The 18,057-nt window shown below is 43.1% G+C and overlaps 1 protein-coding gene and 1 non-coding gene across 4 annotated transcripts in view; one reads left to right on the top strand and one right to left on the bottom strand.

Moving 5' to 3' along the window:
• parvg (parvin, gamma) overlaps window positions 1-7,538 on the top strand; it is a 63,958-nt gene extending 56,420 nt beyond the window's left edge. The window contains exons 14-16 of one of the 3 annotated variants that reach the window (XR_006957102.1): window positions 4,812-4,927; window positions 5,065-5,300; window positions 7,423-7,536. The gene's annotated coding sequence lies outside the window, so the exon portion shown is untranslated. Of the gene's footprint in view, window positions 1-4,811; window positions 6,138-7,422 lie in introns of those variants that run through there. The other 2 variants (XR_006957101.1, XM_047034933.1) reach the window with 2 other exon arrangements.
• A 4,868-nt stretch (window positions 7,539-12,406) lies between these two features.
• On the bottom strand, window positions 12,407-12,547 carry LOC124477345. Its single transcript, XR_006957125.1, has one exon. It is a non-coding gene; the product is annotated as a U4 spliceosomal RNA (small nuclear RNA).
• Window positions 12,548-18,057: the final 5,510 nt, after the last annotated feature.

Here is an 18,057-nt window from a genome sequence, read left to right as displayed (position 1 = left end):
TGTTTTTTTAATCTCCCAGAACCCCCCTGAACGAAAAACATTTGTATTTCTAATGAACTTTATAGAGCTAACAGAGAAAAGAGTGATATATATCTATGAGGCTCTCCCTTTAATGAATTTAGGTTGTGGTATCTGAAGATTTCCAAGGTTAAATAGCTTCATCACATCATGCTCCTGTTGTGTTCTTCCTTTTGAGGGATGTTGTTTGGTGCCATGCAGGAGGAAAGGCCATACCTTGTGCGTGTCAGCTGCCACTCCACACTTTCACACCATCCCCCAGGGTTGCCATGGATGGGGATTAGGGAATGTGTCGAAGCTCTTTGATCAACAATCTGGCCTAAAGGGGCAAGACACTCCACTTACCTAAAAGCTAATTATCTAGAGTGTGCAACCAGGACAGTGACATTCTTGGTGCCAAAGCAGTCAGCTGCCATGCTATCGCTGTAGCCTCTACAGACAACATAGGCCACTCCATCAGGCGTTATCTTACTCTGACACTTGATAAGGATTGTTTTATCATGGTCAAGCTATTCTCTGCAAAGAACATTTTCTATTGACGGCAAGTTTATAATTTGAAACGTGTCGTATGTATTTTGTGAGATTTTAGTTTGAAACATTTGATTTTAGTTTGATGCCTCTAGGGTTCCTGTTCATTTCATTGGCCTTGTTTTATCTGAGTCCAAATGTGTAAGCTTTGCAAGAAGAACACAGACTATGCAGTTCCTTTCTGACACTGAGGACAGGCACTATTCGTACAATGCCTGAAAATGCTTCTCTCACGCACCATGTTCTTGATACTGCTCAGAACATGTTCTTGGAGGGATGCATTGTTCAACCCTATATAAATTCAGGGACAGATTGGCGTTTGTTCATTACCATCAGTCATGAGAAGTCTTACTAGTGAGAAATACTCTTTGTTGCCGCTGAGCCCGAAAAAACACTAGGCTCCAATTAAAGGCAATACTACTGACAGCTCCGAGATGAAACAGAGATGCTTCTATACGTTTTTTAAGGCGTGCTCCAATGGGATTAGAATCCCCTGTGATTCCCTCCTAGGGAGACAGTGGCCGAAAGGGAAATATATTTCTAGCCTGCAGCTACTGTGGAGATTGTGGACTCAACATCATTAAGGTGATTATACCATCTGTGCACTCTTTGCACTGTTCTGTACTCAGGCATCTATTTTTGTACCTATATGTACGTATCTATCAATCAATAGATAGACACTAAAAGACTTTTGTAGGTGCATAATCTATTAGACTATAGTATGTTTCTCCAGGTAATTGTAATCCTGTGTTGGGTCAATCTTTACCGGCTGCTATGACAACTTAATTTCCCTTCGGGGATGAATAAAGTACTCTATCTATCTATCTATCTTTACCTGAGGACTGAAGATCGGACATTACTGTCTGTGAATCTTCCAGCATGGGTGTGTATGACTACGCCTTATTTGACTGTTAAGTCTTTCTACATGACGATCCGTCCTTGTGTGTGGCGATCGATAGCTTTATCTCCTGGTGTTGTCTTCTTTGATGACTGGAGTGGTGTGGTGAGAAATGAGTCATGAAGGGGAAGATGGACCCTGACCTTCAACCATCAACTGATGTGATGTCATCAGTGCTGACAGGAGGCAGGGCTGCCCGCGGGGCATGTCCTGTGTGTGTGTGTGTGTGTGTTGTGTTTTCCCTCAACTGTCATTTTCATAAAAGGCTGTCACTCAATCCCTCCTTGTACCTCAATATTTTCATTCTGCACTGAAAAAAGGAAGTTCTCCTCTTCATACCCTACCTGTACTGGCCCTGTTTGAAGTGATTTATAAATGACAACTGTGAGGCTTTTACACATTCATTATACAAGGCTGTCCATGCAGTGATTTCACTTGGGACTTGTGGTTGAAAAGCTTCCTCGGAAAAAGTAATGTGATAATGATTTTTTTTTTTACTTTGTGGTTAGCCAAAACATGAAGCATACATTGTGAAAAGCAAATAAGTGCCAATGGGTGGAACCAGAAGAGCAAGAAGACCGGAAGAAAGCAAGCAACAATAATATAATTCACAGCGAGTACAAGCAGTTAAATCAGTGAGAACTAACCAACAAGTGCAGCAAGTCCCTCAATAAGTGTCATTGTGTTCCTGGAGAAAATAAACAAACATCCAACAAATCTCTCTTAAGTACTGTTATACTCCCGGAACAAATGCGTCTTTAGCCTTTTCTTGAAGGTGGGGAGACAGTCAGTGTCTCTGATGGAGGTGGGGAGATGATTCCACCATTGGGGGGCCAGACAGGAGAAGAGCTTGGGCTGGGAGCGGGCGCTCTTGAGAGGCGGGACCACCAGACGAGACCCGTGAGAAGCGAGTTGCAGTAGTCCAACCTGGAGAGGACAAGTGCTTGGACTAGCAGCTGGGTGGAATGCTCAGACAGGTATCTCCTGATCTTCCGGTTGTTGTAGAGGGTGAATCTACGCGACCGGGAGACTGCAGCAATGTGGGCAGTGAGGGTGAGCTTGTCATCCATGGTAACCCCAAGGGTCCTGGCAGAGGATGATGGGGTCACCGTCGCAGATCCCAGGGTGATTGAGAGATCATGGGGAGATGGAGGGTTTGGCTAGGATGATGAGAAGTTCTGTCTTGGCGAGGTTCAGCTGGAGGTGGTGCTCGGTCATCCAGGCGGAGATGTCTGTGAGGCAGGCCTCGGTTCTAGCTGAGATCTCCGGATCAGTCGGAACGATAGACCTAAGGCCCTAAATAGCTTCCAAGAAAACCCATTTAGTTTGTCATAAGTATGATTACTATGAAATTTGCCTCAACAAAAGCTCACCAAGATGCCATGACCCCGAGGATGTTTGCTGCCAAATGTCAGCAATTGTTATTTCATCGCTAGGACGTCATATCTTCCTGTCGGTGAGTGCCGCCAGGTCCCTAGGACTGTGAAAGAAATCAGGAACAACTACATGAGAAACAATTGAAGGGGGTAGGCAGCAAACTAGAAGCCCCTGTGTTTGAAATTTCAAAATCAATATCTGGAAAGAACGCAAGCAGGAAGGATAATTTTATGTTTTCTTTCCCCACCATTTTCTCTGGCACCCGCTTTGATCGTTTTCCCGAGCGACTGTCCAGAGTTGCTCTCTTTTCAGCCATTGATCCCAATTACGCTTCGTCCCTTGACTCCATTAGTTTGGGGTTTAATGGAAAAACAGGAGAAGGGAGGGAGGGAGGGGACATGGCGTAAACAAGTAAGGGGCACGGAGAGAGGCCGGTTGGCAGGAGGAAGTGTTGACATATTGAGAGCAGGGCTGGTGACAGACAACAGGACAGCCACAGCCTAGGAGGTCTGTCTGCTGTGATAGAGAGGTATGTGTTTCATTCCAGTTGATGAGGAGGGACGGGATAGTGGAGTCCTGCCCCCTGCTTCACTGCAAGGTCAATGATATGCAAGGTGCCCATGTGTGAGTTCAAACATTTAAGGAAGGTGAGTGGTTTTTGTGCGTGTGTGTGTTTGCGATGTATTAGTTCAACTCGCTCCACTGATTATAAATCGTTTTGCCTTCTGTTCACATTCATCCTAACTCAGAACCACTTCACTGCTTAATGACAAGGCACCCAGCTGTGCTTAAGTCGAACACCAGAAGATAAAAGAGCAGCACATGCGGGCTGTTAGTAAACATTAAACATTCATACTCTGCTTGGATCCCCACGTCATCCCATTTCCTTCCCCCCCGTCCCTGTAATGTGCATTCCTCTGAAGAAGAAGGTCGAATGTGGACACAGTCTCTTTGTGTGTCTGACTGTGGTCCAGCTGCACCTGCCTGCTGGGTGAGTGGATATTAACCACTGCCTCGACACTCTCGATCAGCTGGATGAGTTACACTGAGCCATTCATGCTGTTCAAAACACATGGGTCAGCGTTAGAGTCAATCTGCCCCTCCAAAACTGATCTCTCAGTCTTTGAGTAGTGGCAGGTGCCTTCATGCTAGTTGCATGGTTACTGTACTGTGGCTTTATGTGCCAAGTGTCTGAATTTTAAGAATAGTGGTTTAATCTGGAAAAATAAAGTTAAACCTGGTGTGGGAGTGTAATCTGGATGGCTAGAGGTCTGAACCTGGTGTGCTGGTGTAATGTGGATTAGTAGTAGTAAAGGCTGGTGTGCTGGTGTAATGTGGATTATTAGTAACAAAGGCTGGTGTGCTGGTGTAAAGTGGATTATTAGTAATAAAGGCTGGTGTGCTGGTGTGATGTGGATTATTAGTAACAAAGGCTGGTGTGCTGATGTAACGTGGATTATTAGTCATGAATGCTGGTGTGCTGGTTTAACGTGGATTATTAGTCATGAAGGCTGGTGTGGTGGTGTAATCTGTATTATTAGTCACGAAGGCTGGTGTGGTGGTGTAATCTGTATTATTAGTCATGAAGGCTGGTGTGGTGGTGTAATCTGGATTATTAGTCATGAAGGCTGGCGTGGTGGCATAATCTGGAGGTTTGAGTGGCTTCTCATCTGTCTTGACTGACATCTTCATGGTGCTGCTCTTTTGGCAGGCGCCTGTGCTGTGACAAATTTGGAGATGTGACATAGAGGTTGCTCCTCATTCCACAATATTGTGTCAATTATTCACAAATGATCATATTTCCCCATATGATGTCATCACACATGTGTACATCAAGTTTCCTGGCAACTGCTGTTTCTAACGTGTTTTCACAGCTACATTTCAAATCAGACGGCAAAGGAGATGCAACTGTGATACCCTTAAGAACAAATAAAGCGATGTAATACATAAGGTTAGGCTAGGTGTTAACAGATTTTCTTTCACCTTCTAGATCACGGAGTCGTGAGGATTCCGAATATCCGAAGATACAGGAAGAAGAGACATCAACAGTCGCAAGATGCTGCATTTCTATCCGTCAGGAAGTGAGACAACAGCGCTGGCTGGCTGGTAGGTTGATCAAACAACCGTTGCTGGCATCTTCAATTATTCATCATCCCTGTGGAGAAGCATTTGGCACTACAGTATGTCTGTGTGTGCGTGTGTGCCTGTTTGTGTGTGTGTGTGTGTGTGTGTGTGCGTGCAAGTGTGTGAGTGTGTGTCAGCTGCGATGGCAGACATCTCCAGGAGGCTGCAGGCTGGGCCAGACAGCCCTGGTCTTGCTCCCCACCAGACTGGTGCTCTAGATGGCATGTCTCCAGGAGGGTGCTACTCTGCTCCAGGATCAGACACGAGGCGTCAGGAACTGCGCACTGGCACTCTGCTCTTTCAAATCCCTGCCTTCCACTGGGAGCAGTCTGGTCACTACGATGGATACTTTGAGGTGAGGCACAGAGGTGGGGGGTGTTTGAATGTTCCACGTTTGATCTGTCGTGAAGTAAAAGATAATTACTCTGCGGCAATAAGAACTAAAAGTTCTTATTCAGCCAGCTGGTCTCCATGTTGATTGGAATCTTAATTGCCCTGAAACACACTGTTCCCTGTCTGCTCTGTCTGTCTCTCACACACAAACACGCACGCACACACACTTGGGGACCAGAGGCAGAGGGGGGACCAGTCTGTCCCCACCTCAACCGATCAGATAGGTGGACAGAAGCTCACTCCCACAGGATATTACCCTCGTGGCAGAGAGTTCCTCTCTGTTACTCTCACTCAGTGTATTTGTTGAGATGACCCTCTTATCTGTATACACACAGGAGCCCTAGTGAGACTTCTCCACACAGTCAGACGTTTTCAGAATTGCCTTAGCATTCTTTAGACACAATACTGGCTGACAAGTCCTGACAAGTCCTTTCACTCTAAATAAATTGCTTTTTTTCGCGATCTGATGGGAGGTGCACCTGGGAGTCATCGTTTTTCTTCTTCCTCGCAGCTCTTCTCGAGCTGTCTCGTTAAGACAAAGACACGTTAGATGCATTTGAAAGAGGCCTGTGGGCTTAGACAAGCCCCAGCACCACAGAAGCTATTAGCATGGCTGTGGACACCCAAGGGGGCTTGATTGTGTGTTGGAGTGTGTTGATTGTTTTGTTTAGGAAGCCCCACGTGACACGAGTGCGGCCCATTCTTCCTTTGCTGGAAACATCCTATCCTTGCAGAAAAGCCTACGGCCTGGACAGCCTCTAAGATTTGATAAGGAGTCAGATGGCTGAGCAGTGAGGGAGTCGGGCTAGTAATCAGACGGTTGCCGGATCGATTCCCCGCCATGCCACATGATGTTGTGTCCTTGGGCAAGGCACTTCACCCTACTTGCCTCGGGGGGAATGTCCCTGTACCTACTGTAAGTCGCTCTGGATAAGAGCGTCTGCTAAATGACTAAATGTAAATGTAAGATTTATATGAAAGAACTAAACTGTCTCATATTAGAATTTCAGATTTCTGTTGATGGAGGCTTTTGTATGATAGAAAATGAGACGCCACTGAGCTGTTATTCTTGATAAGGATGGTGTGTAAATAAGTGTGCAAAATTTGGGTTGTTAAATTTGGACTGGATCGTACCTTGATTAAATATTAATTACAATTCCTCAATTAGAAAATGGGATTCTCCTGAGTAAATACTCAGAGAGCAATCAATCAAAATGTAGGCAATTACCATGTGCTTACTCTGTCATCACAACAGAAGTTAACTGATGGACCGAAACGTTTAAATAACCATTCCATTTGTTTTATCAGATTCATTTGTAGAGCTACAACTAAAACTGCATGAAAAACGTGTTTCTCAGGATAGCATTAGAAATGTGGTTTCAACCTTATCTAACTTCACAGAATCCTATACATAAAAAAGGGACAAATGATGCAATTGTTGTAGAGTAACACGTCATCCTACTTAATATACTATTCCCAGTCTAGAAATATAATTGGAGTCCTAAGGATGTAGATTCTAGTTCATCTGAGAATAGGGAATTGTATTCAACACCTACAATGCAAATCACAGACTGTGTGATATTGCATTACCAATGAGATTATTGTTGTCTGTTTCTGGGGTTTCAGTGACTGCTACCAGTACTGTGTGTGTGTGTGCGCGCTCCAGTTTGTCCTGTATAGTGCCTACATGTAGGGCTGACATGAGTGACCTGAGTGTTTAGCCAGTGGAAGGAGAACCTGTCCGACAGGGAATTTGTCATGGATGTTGACTGCATGGTGACGCTCCATCTCTCCTGTATCCTGTGTGTGTGCATGTGTGTGCAAGGATTCGAGTGCATGTGAGCATGCGTGTGTCCCATGTGTGTGTGTTTATGTATGTGCGTGCGTGCGTGCTTGTGTGTGTGTGTGTGAAAGTTCTGCCAGAGCTAGAGATAAACGCTAATCAGCTACTTGCACCTGCTCTGGGAAATAAGAGCAGAGCTCACTAGTTCAGGAAGCTGGGAGGTAAATCCTCCAATAGAGCGTTGTGATTCCCTGGCTTCGACTACTGACATTTCTTTAACCTCTGTTCCCTGTGTCAATAGATCTTGGTTTAGATCAACCCTGGGATTCTGTATCATTGGAGGTGTCTGTAACTGAGAGTGTCACTGATTACTTCCCCTCCATCACTGCCTGGACAGAGCTGAACAATAAAGTTTTTAGAAGATTGTGTTGCACACCGAGGCTGTCAGCTTGCTTTCATTTCTGTGGCGGTCTTAAAAATGTAGCTCAGAATGCCTCAGTGTCCAGCAATCCAACAGAATTGCCACAGAATAATTTATTTCACAGTAACAATCATTTCCTGAATAATTTTCCATGAAAACATTTTAACCGTTATGAGTCATTTATTGTTTGACCCTGGCTCAGGTCATTCTCGTCTGCCTACTCATATTTCAAGGAAAGGAGGGAGAAGCAATGCAGGAACAAATTAAATGCATAAAATGATTCAGCAGTTAGAGAGACAACTGGAAAATAAACTTCAGTCAAGAAGTGATTAAATAGCGGGCGTAGGAGTCCTCTAATTCACATTCAATGGTAAACCACATCACAGATAACCAGATACATTATATAAACCAATTAGAGCTATTACACATCTGATCTTTAAAGTTGAATGAATACATACCGAATGCCTACTTTCGAAACAGCTAATTATCTACTTCGGAGGAAAGACCATATATATGTCTGCCCAGTGAAAAACATGACCTCTAAGTACACATGACGACAGAAAGGCTCAGAAAATCACAGTTTGTCTGTGGTAACCAAGCACACTATCAACGCTGATTTCCTTTTCATTATGCTTTCTCTCTGCATGCCGCTTTGGATAGAAAATATCTGCTAAATTCATAATTGAAATAAATGTAAAATGTATTATTGCAGCAGTTGCTATTACCCAAAGCACCAAATATATTTGTTTATATGTTTTGCATATACAGTATATACAAATAGTCAAGATTTATATGCACTGGCTACAGTTGTGTCACATAAGAACTGTTGCAGTGAGTGACTCAACTGTTTTGAGAACTGAGGCTATCCCGTTGAATCTTTCCTTTCTCGAAGTGTCATGAAGAAGAAAAAAAACAAGTGGACAATAACTTGGCTCAGACTTTAGCTTGTTAGCAAATTCCACTAGCTTCTCATGACTCACTGTGGTGTCTGCGGTTGGATTGCAAAGCCGAGGTGTTGGTCACAGGGTGGGAACAGGTGACACCACCTGTGTCACTGCCTGCCTGTCTGATGCCGACGCTGAAGGCAATACCCTGATCAGCTCTGGTGTATGTGTGTGTGTGTGTGTGTGTGTGTGTGTGTGTACTGCTGAGACAGAAGCACATGTCTGTGGCATGAGATCTCTGAGCCATATCACATTTACAAGACTCATAAGGCAGGTGATATTTCTGTCACAGAATACACTTTCAAGCCAGTTAGTAGCATTGTGTAGAGCAATAATCCAGCATCGTCCTCTCTCCCTGGTCCCTCATTATAAACTCAAGCACTGACTCAGAGAAGGAGATTGTCCTCAATTCATATGAATTAGAAGCCTTGACCTGCTTAGACCTTCTCTTTACAGAAATTATGGGATTTTCTGGGACAGGAATGGGGTTGGTTGGTCTGGGTGTGTGTCAAAGGCTCATAGAAGAAAAGTCCTTTTAAGAAGGCTGAATGATTTCAGAGTGGTCTACTTCAAAGGAATAATAGCATTTTTTCCATTTGCCAAAAGTGGGGAAATGAAGCTTATTCACAGTATATTATCAGTTTTATAGAACATTCATACATTCGATTCAAAGTTCATACTCATTCCTTAACCTTTCTACAAAGCCATAAAACAAAAGCTAGATGCACAAAGCGTTGCTCACATATCTTCTTCTACAAGTAGGCTATAACTGAGCATAAAAGGGAACCAAGGATGATCTAAATCAAGTAAAAAACTGAGCATGAAAGGGAAGCAATGATGATACAAATCAAGCAAAAAAAGTTGAAAAGACATGGAAATGAACACATTTCCCTACAATTCCCATGTAGACGGGACCAATATGTACGCCTTCGGGCAGACACATTCTTTAAATGTAAACCCATTATCTTTTGACGCACACATTCTATACGCAGCCCATTGCCCCGAATTGCATCAGAGGAATTGAACATTTGAGAACAGCAAGATGAAACCTAACTTTGTAGCCATTGCCATTTGTGAAGTCCACTCTGGTCTTGCAGTAGCTGTGGGATACACTGTGTGAAGCATGTATGTCTGAGAGCTTCTCTCACCATAATCTTGTAAAAGGAATCCAATTAAAAGCACCTTGGCCCTGAGGAAACCGGCGAGGCCGATACCTTTTAAAAAGTCATTTGAGAACCCCGCCGCCTGCAGCCGTCTGGAGAGTCTCTGGTCTTAACAGTGTGACGGCGGGAGAAAGCTGCATCTGGGATTTCTTTTCCTCTACACGCCAGAGGAAAACATGCACCAAGTGCAGTTGCCATCACCTCAACTTAAACACAATGCACCTGTTTGGTTCTGAAGGGACGACATTTTATTCAGCTGTAACAGGAAGCCTAATGGAGAGCCACAATAGCAGTACAGTATATCTGGGTGTAAAGGCCAGTCCTGTCAAGCTGGCATGGATGAACAGGGCTGCTAGCTGTGTCGCTGCATCTTGATTGACAACTCTTTTATAATTCATCCATATCAGCAAACACCTTTCAGCCCACTTCCAACAAAGAGAAAGAGAACAGGAGAGAAAGCTCGAGATAACACACAATCATCTCAAACAGGGAGGACTGAAAGGTAATTCGAGGCTGGGTGTTCACGGTGACACACGAAGCACCTAAATGAGCACAGCCTTACTTGTAGTATGAGGTCATTAAGGAAAACATTAAAAGAGAGGGGGGGTAAAACCACGTATCCAGAAATGGCTCATTCTGAATAACTGACAGTTGTGGGGATCTTCTCATTCTTTCATCTCAACCTTTAAATCACAGGTGTTTGTAAGTAGGCTATGTAATGGGGCTTTTTAGATATTAATCTCCTGGATCTCCTGGATCTGGGAGATGCTAGGATTTGGGGGTAATTGGAAGCACACTGCACCATCTCCTGTAGAGCGTTGCTCCCTGATCTTGATGTTTTCTTGTTGTTAATAAATTACATATTTTTCCCATCAGTTCACAAAGTTGTCACTGAATAGAATTGCATGAATAATGAATGATTCAGGCAATTGTTTTGTCCTATTTAGCAAAATATATGAATTATTTTACATTTCTTGATGACTGAATGGAAATGTTGTAGTGAAAACATTGCCATGAATGTTCATGTTCTTTGGACATGCCTATATATTAAATACATAATAATTCATAATATTGCACTTGTCTTCAACATGTTGCCTCTAACAAACATGTCTGCCCCGGGTGGCTGGAAGACAGAGCTTTTGTAAGGCTTTCCTATGAAAGAACTTGACAAGAACATACTATCTTGATATTTGCAACTGTCAAGCCTTGCCTTGGAGAGTGAAACCAATTCACACAAAGAGAATATTCTTACACGTTTTCTCAAATAACTGAGTGAGGATGCACTGCCAGTTACCATAGCAATTGTCGACAGTGTCACATGGTTACCTAGGAACCAGGCCTGTGGTGCTGGCCAATGTATTCATTTGTTTTTGGCACGCCTCCATGTACAACTGAAATATGGAATACAGCTGTTACAGAATGCATGGGCATATTTCTTAAGCACTTGACAACAGACTAACAAATGACAAATACGTGTAAATATTTGGGGGTGGGGGCGTTTACATATCAAGTAGTTATTAGGCCTTTGACCAGAATCCTGTTCTACATTGCCTGGCTTGATAGTTCAATAGGGTTCAATATTGGGCGGCGCTAGGGAGGGGCTAGCAGGTGCTTCAGCACCCCCAAGAAAGACCAAAGCACCCCGATAGCACCCCAACAGCACCCCCATAAATAATTTCTGAAAAATCTGATCGTACGGAGTCTGACCCAGAGCTGATGCGTTTGCCGCGGATGCCGAGACGGCAGCTAGCACAACTGCAGTTCCATTCAAATTAGCATCACGAGTAGGCAAGTTTTGCTAATTTATTAATAGTATGTATATATGATATATATATATCATATATACATATAATTGCGCAGCTTCCCCTGTCTATGATCTAGCACACCCTCAGCACCTGCATAAAAAATTATCTGGCGCCGCCCTAGCTAATCAAATCCAATACAGGAAATGGTTGCATAATGCATCCATGGATGTATCCTATAGGGTCATATGTAGGCCAACAGGACCACAGAGACACTATTATATTACCTACCATGGAAACCCACCCACCTGAGACTGACTCATGGCTACTGGATGCATAGTGGAAGGCTTGGGCCATAAAGCAGGTCGTAAGTACAACCGTACAATGCCCATAATAATAAAAGTTAACGTAGGGCAGTGTTCCATGGCCTAGTTTTGTTTATACTGTGGCGATAGCAATCACCAATAGATTCTGTCTGCCTAGACAGATTTGTTCTCCACTCAAAACAGAGACACAAAAAACTGTCACATGTGAAACAATAAAACATTGTGACTGCATGCACATGTGTGTGTGGCCTCGATGTGGAGGACACCTACGGCAGATACAGAGAACAAAAAGAAATGTTGATTACTAGTATTACGTGAAGCAAAATCTTGCAAGGAGCCCATCTGCCACGTTAAGTGCCAGCCCTCATTACAACCCCTCATCTATATGCAACACTGCCCTCTACTGGTGGATAATAATCTAAACACTGCGCCAGCATTGGTTAAGTGCGACCTCTACAGATCATCACGTTTACAGTTGTAAGTAATTATTATAAATTTAGTCATTTAGTCATTTAGCAGACGCTCTTATAAATACATAAGATTAAATACATAAGATTGTTGATTTGGTCACACCCAACTCATTTTATACAATAGATGGGCCTATATCAAATAATGGTATGCCTGGTCGTGAGTTTTATCGCAAAGATACTTTCATATCAGCTTTTATTTTCTTTCACAAGTATAGTCAGTCTCCTTAGAGACCGTCAAAAATTGCCAATGCCGACTATATTTCAAGTCGTCACGGCGGGGTATTGGGTAAAGTTTTCAACTAGCAATAATCGCGCCTCGGATAAACCTCATAGGCTACGATACTGCCACTGCGCAAAGCTAACCTTAGAACGGTTTACGGACAGACCCTATATCTGAAAGATGAACATCCCAGTAATGGTTTGCATCGAGACCGTACTAATTGTAGCTATATAGTCCTTCCAAACTACATAAACCTTACATTAAGTGATGTGGCAAAACAATACTTCGTTAAAGTATGTTTCAGTCATTGTTTCTGATCATTTAATAGAAAAACGACTCACAATGCATTGTGGGATGCACTGGTTTTGTCAATGGCGAGTTGGTCAACAATAATTTTACTTATATGTAAAATGTTCACATCTACCTACGTTGAGGCGTTTATTTTCAAATAGTGTGATTGCTTAGTATAAATATAACTCATCCGATACGTTCAAAATGTCACAAAGAAACATATTTGAAACATGTAAAACTACGGTGGCCACAAAAAGCGCGCAATAAGAAAAGAGACACCTGGTGGTAAAAGCCCTCTCCACTCATACTTCCATTTATCAGCATTTTAAACTACAAATTTAATTTAACTGGAACCGATATTTTTGGCACATTTACTGTTTGGCAAATATGGTTTTATCTATATAAATGTATGTAGCTTGTATTTCATTTAATGGCTGTATCACTATTAAGCACGTTTCCAAATGTTATTTTCCCTGCCCTGCGAATTTCTTTCAACCGCTAGATGACAACCTCTCCGCCTCAGCCGTAACACCGTTTGCACAAACGGTGAGAACGTTGACAGTATGTGGAAACCCTCAACCTACATGACACAATTGTAAACGAAAAGATAAGGTTCTAAAAGTCCCATAGAGGGTTTTCACCGGTGTCACGTTCTGGGTGGTAACCCGGATGCCCGGCCATATTGGAGGCACTCGGTGTAAACAACTGAACAGAGTACAACCAAATAACGTATATTCTATACTCTTTGGTACAACTGTAGCCATGTCTAAACGACCGAAATGGTCATTAAAACGTGTCCAAGATCCAAAGGCATATAGGGAAGGACTTAACCACAAGAAAAGGGTCGATATTTTGAGAAATTAGGATTTATCGGCGTTGCAGATCCCTACCAGTTAGCTCCCTCTACTTGGATCCGTGACGACCCGGTGATTCTGCCTTCAGTTGGATATCCCGATATTGTTAACTACCTGGTTTTATCGCCGAACCCATTCACGTGCAGTAGTTTGATATGAAGTGTATTATGTCAATGTCTGCTTTACAGTAAAATAAGCGCACAGTAAAAACAATAAAAGCAGTAATTGTTATTACTATTTACTATTAAAAATATTATAATTACAATAGAAAATTTGTTTTGAGCCGCTGAAATAACATTTCACAATACCTGACAAGAAATGTGCCGAACAAATCCGTATGTTGTCCAGATTTTTCCCTCGTAGATCTTGGTTGAGCTTTGCCAACCACAAGCGCCTCCTTTCCTCTGACAATCTCTGGCATTCCTTTCCCTGGTTTTTAATAACTTTTGGAAGTCGATAATAGGCCTACACCAAATGTTTTTCACGATCTGTCCTATTAGTACAACCTGAAACACGGCAATAATTCACAATTTTCCTTGACGACGTTCGGGATATAGCCTACTTCAGTGCCCACTGAAGTGCACAGTGCTTTGTTGTGATGCGAAGTGCCTCCAAGATGGCGGGTTCCGGTATGATGACGCGTCCGTAAAAACCTCGCCTCTCACAATTTTGGCTTGCATTTGTACCGAATTTCGTAGGCCTACATCGGTTGTGGCCTACACAAAGCAGGGCGGTTAGTTAGTAACACTACTTGCCAGTAAAACGCAATCTCTTTTTATTGGATCTACTTTTTCAGGTAGGCTACGGTAAATCGTTGAGTCGATTTTGCCGACGTTCTTTAGAAAACTATTCTCAATTTGAAATGAGCGCAATCTGTAACTAATCGGCAATAATTTTCCTCACGGTCTGTATTAGTGATGTGTCGTTCGTGAACGATTCGTTCATTTTGAACGAATCCTTATAAGGACTCGGGAGTAACGAGTCCTCTCAACGAGTGATTCGTTCATTTCCCGACTCGGTCTTTCTACGAGTCTTTGGATCATTTTTCACGTGACCTGTACAGGCTGTAGCAAGAGGAAACGAACGATTCGTTCCTTTCCCGACTCGGTCTTTCTACGAGTCTTTGGATCATTTTTCACGTGACCTGCATAGGCTCTGTAGCTAGAGGAAACGAATGATTAGTTCCTTCCCCGACTCGGTCTTTCTACGAGTCTTTGGATCCTTTTTTCACGTGACCCGCATTGTATTTTTTAGTAGAGGAAACAGTTTCCTTATTCCCTTTCGCGTGGCCGCTGTTTTAGTAAGACGTGAATGAATGATATTCGCTCAAGTCATCATACTGACTGGTTTTGTTATTTTCACTTTACATTTACACTTACAGTTTAGTGCAGTGTAATTGTTTGACGTGATAATTAAATGCTAGTGTGATAATACATGACCAAATCATACAAACTCATGATACATTATTTTAATGCAGGAATTTATTTTGAAATAGTATTTGCTGGTGCACATGTCATGCACTAACCTACAGTGGACGTATAGGGGCTATACGTCCTTTGCAGTGGACGTATAGCCCCCCCCCCCCCCCCCCCCCCCCCCCCCCCTGAAATGAACAAATGACTCGAAAAAAGATTCGTTCATTTTACTGAACGAGATTCAAAGAACCGAATCAGTAAAAAGAACCGAACTTCCCATCACTAGTCTGTATCAAGGCAGGGGTTGCGGTCAGGAGACCGGAAATAGAAGGCTCAGTAATTCACATTCACGTGACTTTACATAAAAACATAAATATCCTAATATTTCATAATCAGTTAATGAAAATGAGTAGTAAAACATTTGACACAAGTAAGTTAAATAGCCTACTAATCATTAATTGAGTTTACAGTTAAATACAAATGTAGGCTAATTGCATTATTTTTAATACATTACTAAAGGGAAACACGTGGTCTCATGAGAAGTCTCTCAGGTCTAACAAGACAATTGAACACCAATTACACAAGTAGCTGTGTGTAACCCCCCAAAATATTCATGTAGTTCTAGAAAGCATTTCTTGTTTTGGAAAGCCACACTGGGATAACGCAGGTGCTTTGGAAGCTGAGCAGATAAGCAGAGACGCGCCAGGTGTAAAGCCTCCTGTGCTGCCTGACACATTAGGGGGGATTTACTGCTGACAGCCAGACCAACATGCCCCAGAAAGGCAACAAGGATCACCGTCAGGGACAGGTAAGTATGTAGATAAAGGGATTACACTGTGTTTGGGCCACATAATCTCAAATGAATCCTGCTAGCTTCTGTTTCATCCCAACCTGGCAATCCATGTATTTACCCTTCCAGTCCACAAGCCAGAAATTCAAAAAGAAAAAAATTGACAGCTCTTGTGACCTACATCTACTTTATTGACCGTGGTCACAGGTCATTGTTATCATTTGGAGATTATCAACAATAAAATATTCCTGCTGAATCATTTTTCGAGCCTCATTCATCAATACTTTGTCCAGCCTCAGACTCATTCTACACCCCATCCTCGGTCCACTCAGCGATTTGTAAGCTCAGTATTCATCTGGAATGAGTCACAAATTAGATCTGGCCTTCTTGTCCCTAAGGCTGAGATTGGACCTGTTGAACAAAGATGTGTTGTATATATAAGAGGGCCATGTGTGTGCAGTCCCTAGGCCCCTGGGCGTCCTACCAGTAGGCACAGAGATGAAAATAGAAAGCAGCAGATGGCTGGGCTATGGCACCGTTTCAACATGGGCTTCTGGACAGCCCACATAACACCAAGTCTTCCAAAAGGGGCCCTGTGGCAGTCCATGGTCTTAAACACACTGAGCCATTTCCCCTTCAACCATCAATCACAGGGTTTTTGTCCCCTCTGAAAATCAATGTTTTCCTCAGGTCAGCATCCAGTCTGTGGATTAGTTTATGCCATGTGGACCAGCCCTTAGAAGGGTAAGTATCATATTTATATGTTCATGTATTTTATGGGGTAAGGGGTAATGTAAGCTTTACTCTGGTAAAGCCCAAAGACTGCCAATGTGCCAACTTGGCTGATCCAGCTTATACTGAACCTTGTCTCTAATCACACATTCTCAAATCTCAGGCTTCCAAGAGACGTCAGTCTCCTTGAATCGCGGATGGATGATTAATCTGGACTGGGCCAATGTCTGTGACTTTGCGTGGTCTGAGTTACATCCAACTTCAGGTTTGGGACAGATATCGACTGTGAGAGTCCCTCAGTGTGGACCACCTGGACTCAGGCTTGGTCGGGCAAACAGTGATTAGATGCAAGCAGAGGTGGGTGGTGGGGGGCATAGTGACATTAGTCTCGGTTGAAATGACAGTGCTGTTAGCTCAGGCAAGGCAGAGGAGATCTCAGACCTGATGGGACAGAGATAAACGTCACACGAGATTGATTTTAGTCCCACAACACCAGACAGTGTGAGCTCAGGGACATTACCACACCCAGGTAGTCATAGCGTCTTTAAACACGCGAGCGTGACTCCTCAACACGTATTCTAAACCGTGTATAATCTAACATACACACAAAACCCCCATGTCGTTGCACAGCTCACACCAGCCCACACACTGCTGCCACTCTGCTATTCCCGGCGCCTATTCCCATAGCATGGCACAGTCACACCAGCTTGTCTCTTTCTTTCTTTCTTTCTTCTTTCTTGTCTCTCTCTCTCTCTCTCTCTCTCTCTCTCTCTCTCTCTCTCTCTCTATCCCTCAGCCCCCCCACTCGCTCTAAAACCAAAGTCTTCCAGTCGCATGCTGCTCGTTATGAGACCCCTGAGCTCTGCCCCCCCGTCAGGTTAGGCTTCTCCTACCTCCTTCGGTTCACAGTTAATAAGTCAGGTTGACAGACAGGTGATGTGGCAGCAGGTCAGGGTGCCATTCAAATCAAACTGCTTGTCATGCTTTAAATAACCTTCCCCTTATTCTCTGTCTTCACACCTTCACCTAGAGCAATCCATGACAGTTTCCCATCTCTGGTAGGAAACTCCATCTGTTATCCTGATGTCTTCAGTCTTCCATTCCAGCACACTACATCTGGCAACCTTCACCCACTGACAAAAAGAGTAATAGAGTGTCTTTGTTTTAGATGATAGTGCTGCATACCAAGGATTGGCTAGTGAATGTGTTTGCCTAGTGTTATAAGGAAAGGCAGGGCGGTATATTATCTACCCAGATAAATATTGGTTACGCAGAACTACACACACCTCTTTAATATACTGGCAGGATATTGGTCCTATATATGACCACCAAATATGCAGTCACAAAGATTGCAGTGTAGATAGACAATATATTCAGACTTGCAGAGAGAGTAGGTTTCTGTTGCAAAAATGGTTACATCCGAATTACTCTCATTAAATAATAATTCCCCCTGGGACCTAGATATATTGCTCATACTGTATATGGAGAATCCATCCCTTTATTGTATGGTAATAAACATATTTTGTACTTTCAGTTTAGGGCATGGAAGGAATTACGCAATACCATCT

Source organism: Hypomesus transpacificus, chromosome 14, assembly GCF_021917145.1.
Source record: "Hypomesus transpacificus isolate Combined female chromosome 14, fHypTra1, whole genome shotgun sequence".
Lineage (NCBI taxonomy): Eukaryota > Metazoa > Chordata > Actinopteri > Osmeriformes > Osmeridae > Hypomesus > Hypomesus transpacificus.
This window is presented reverse-complemented; position numbering and strand designations above follow the sequence as displayed.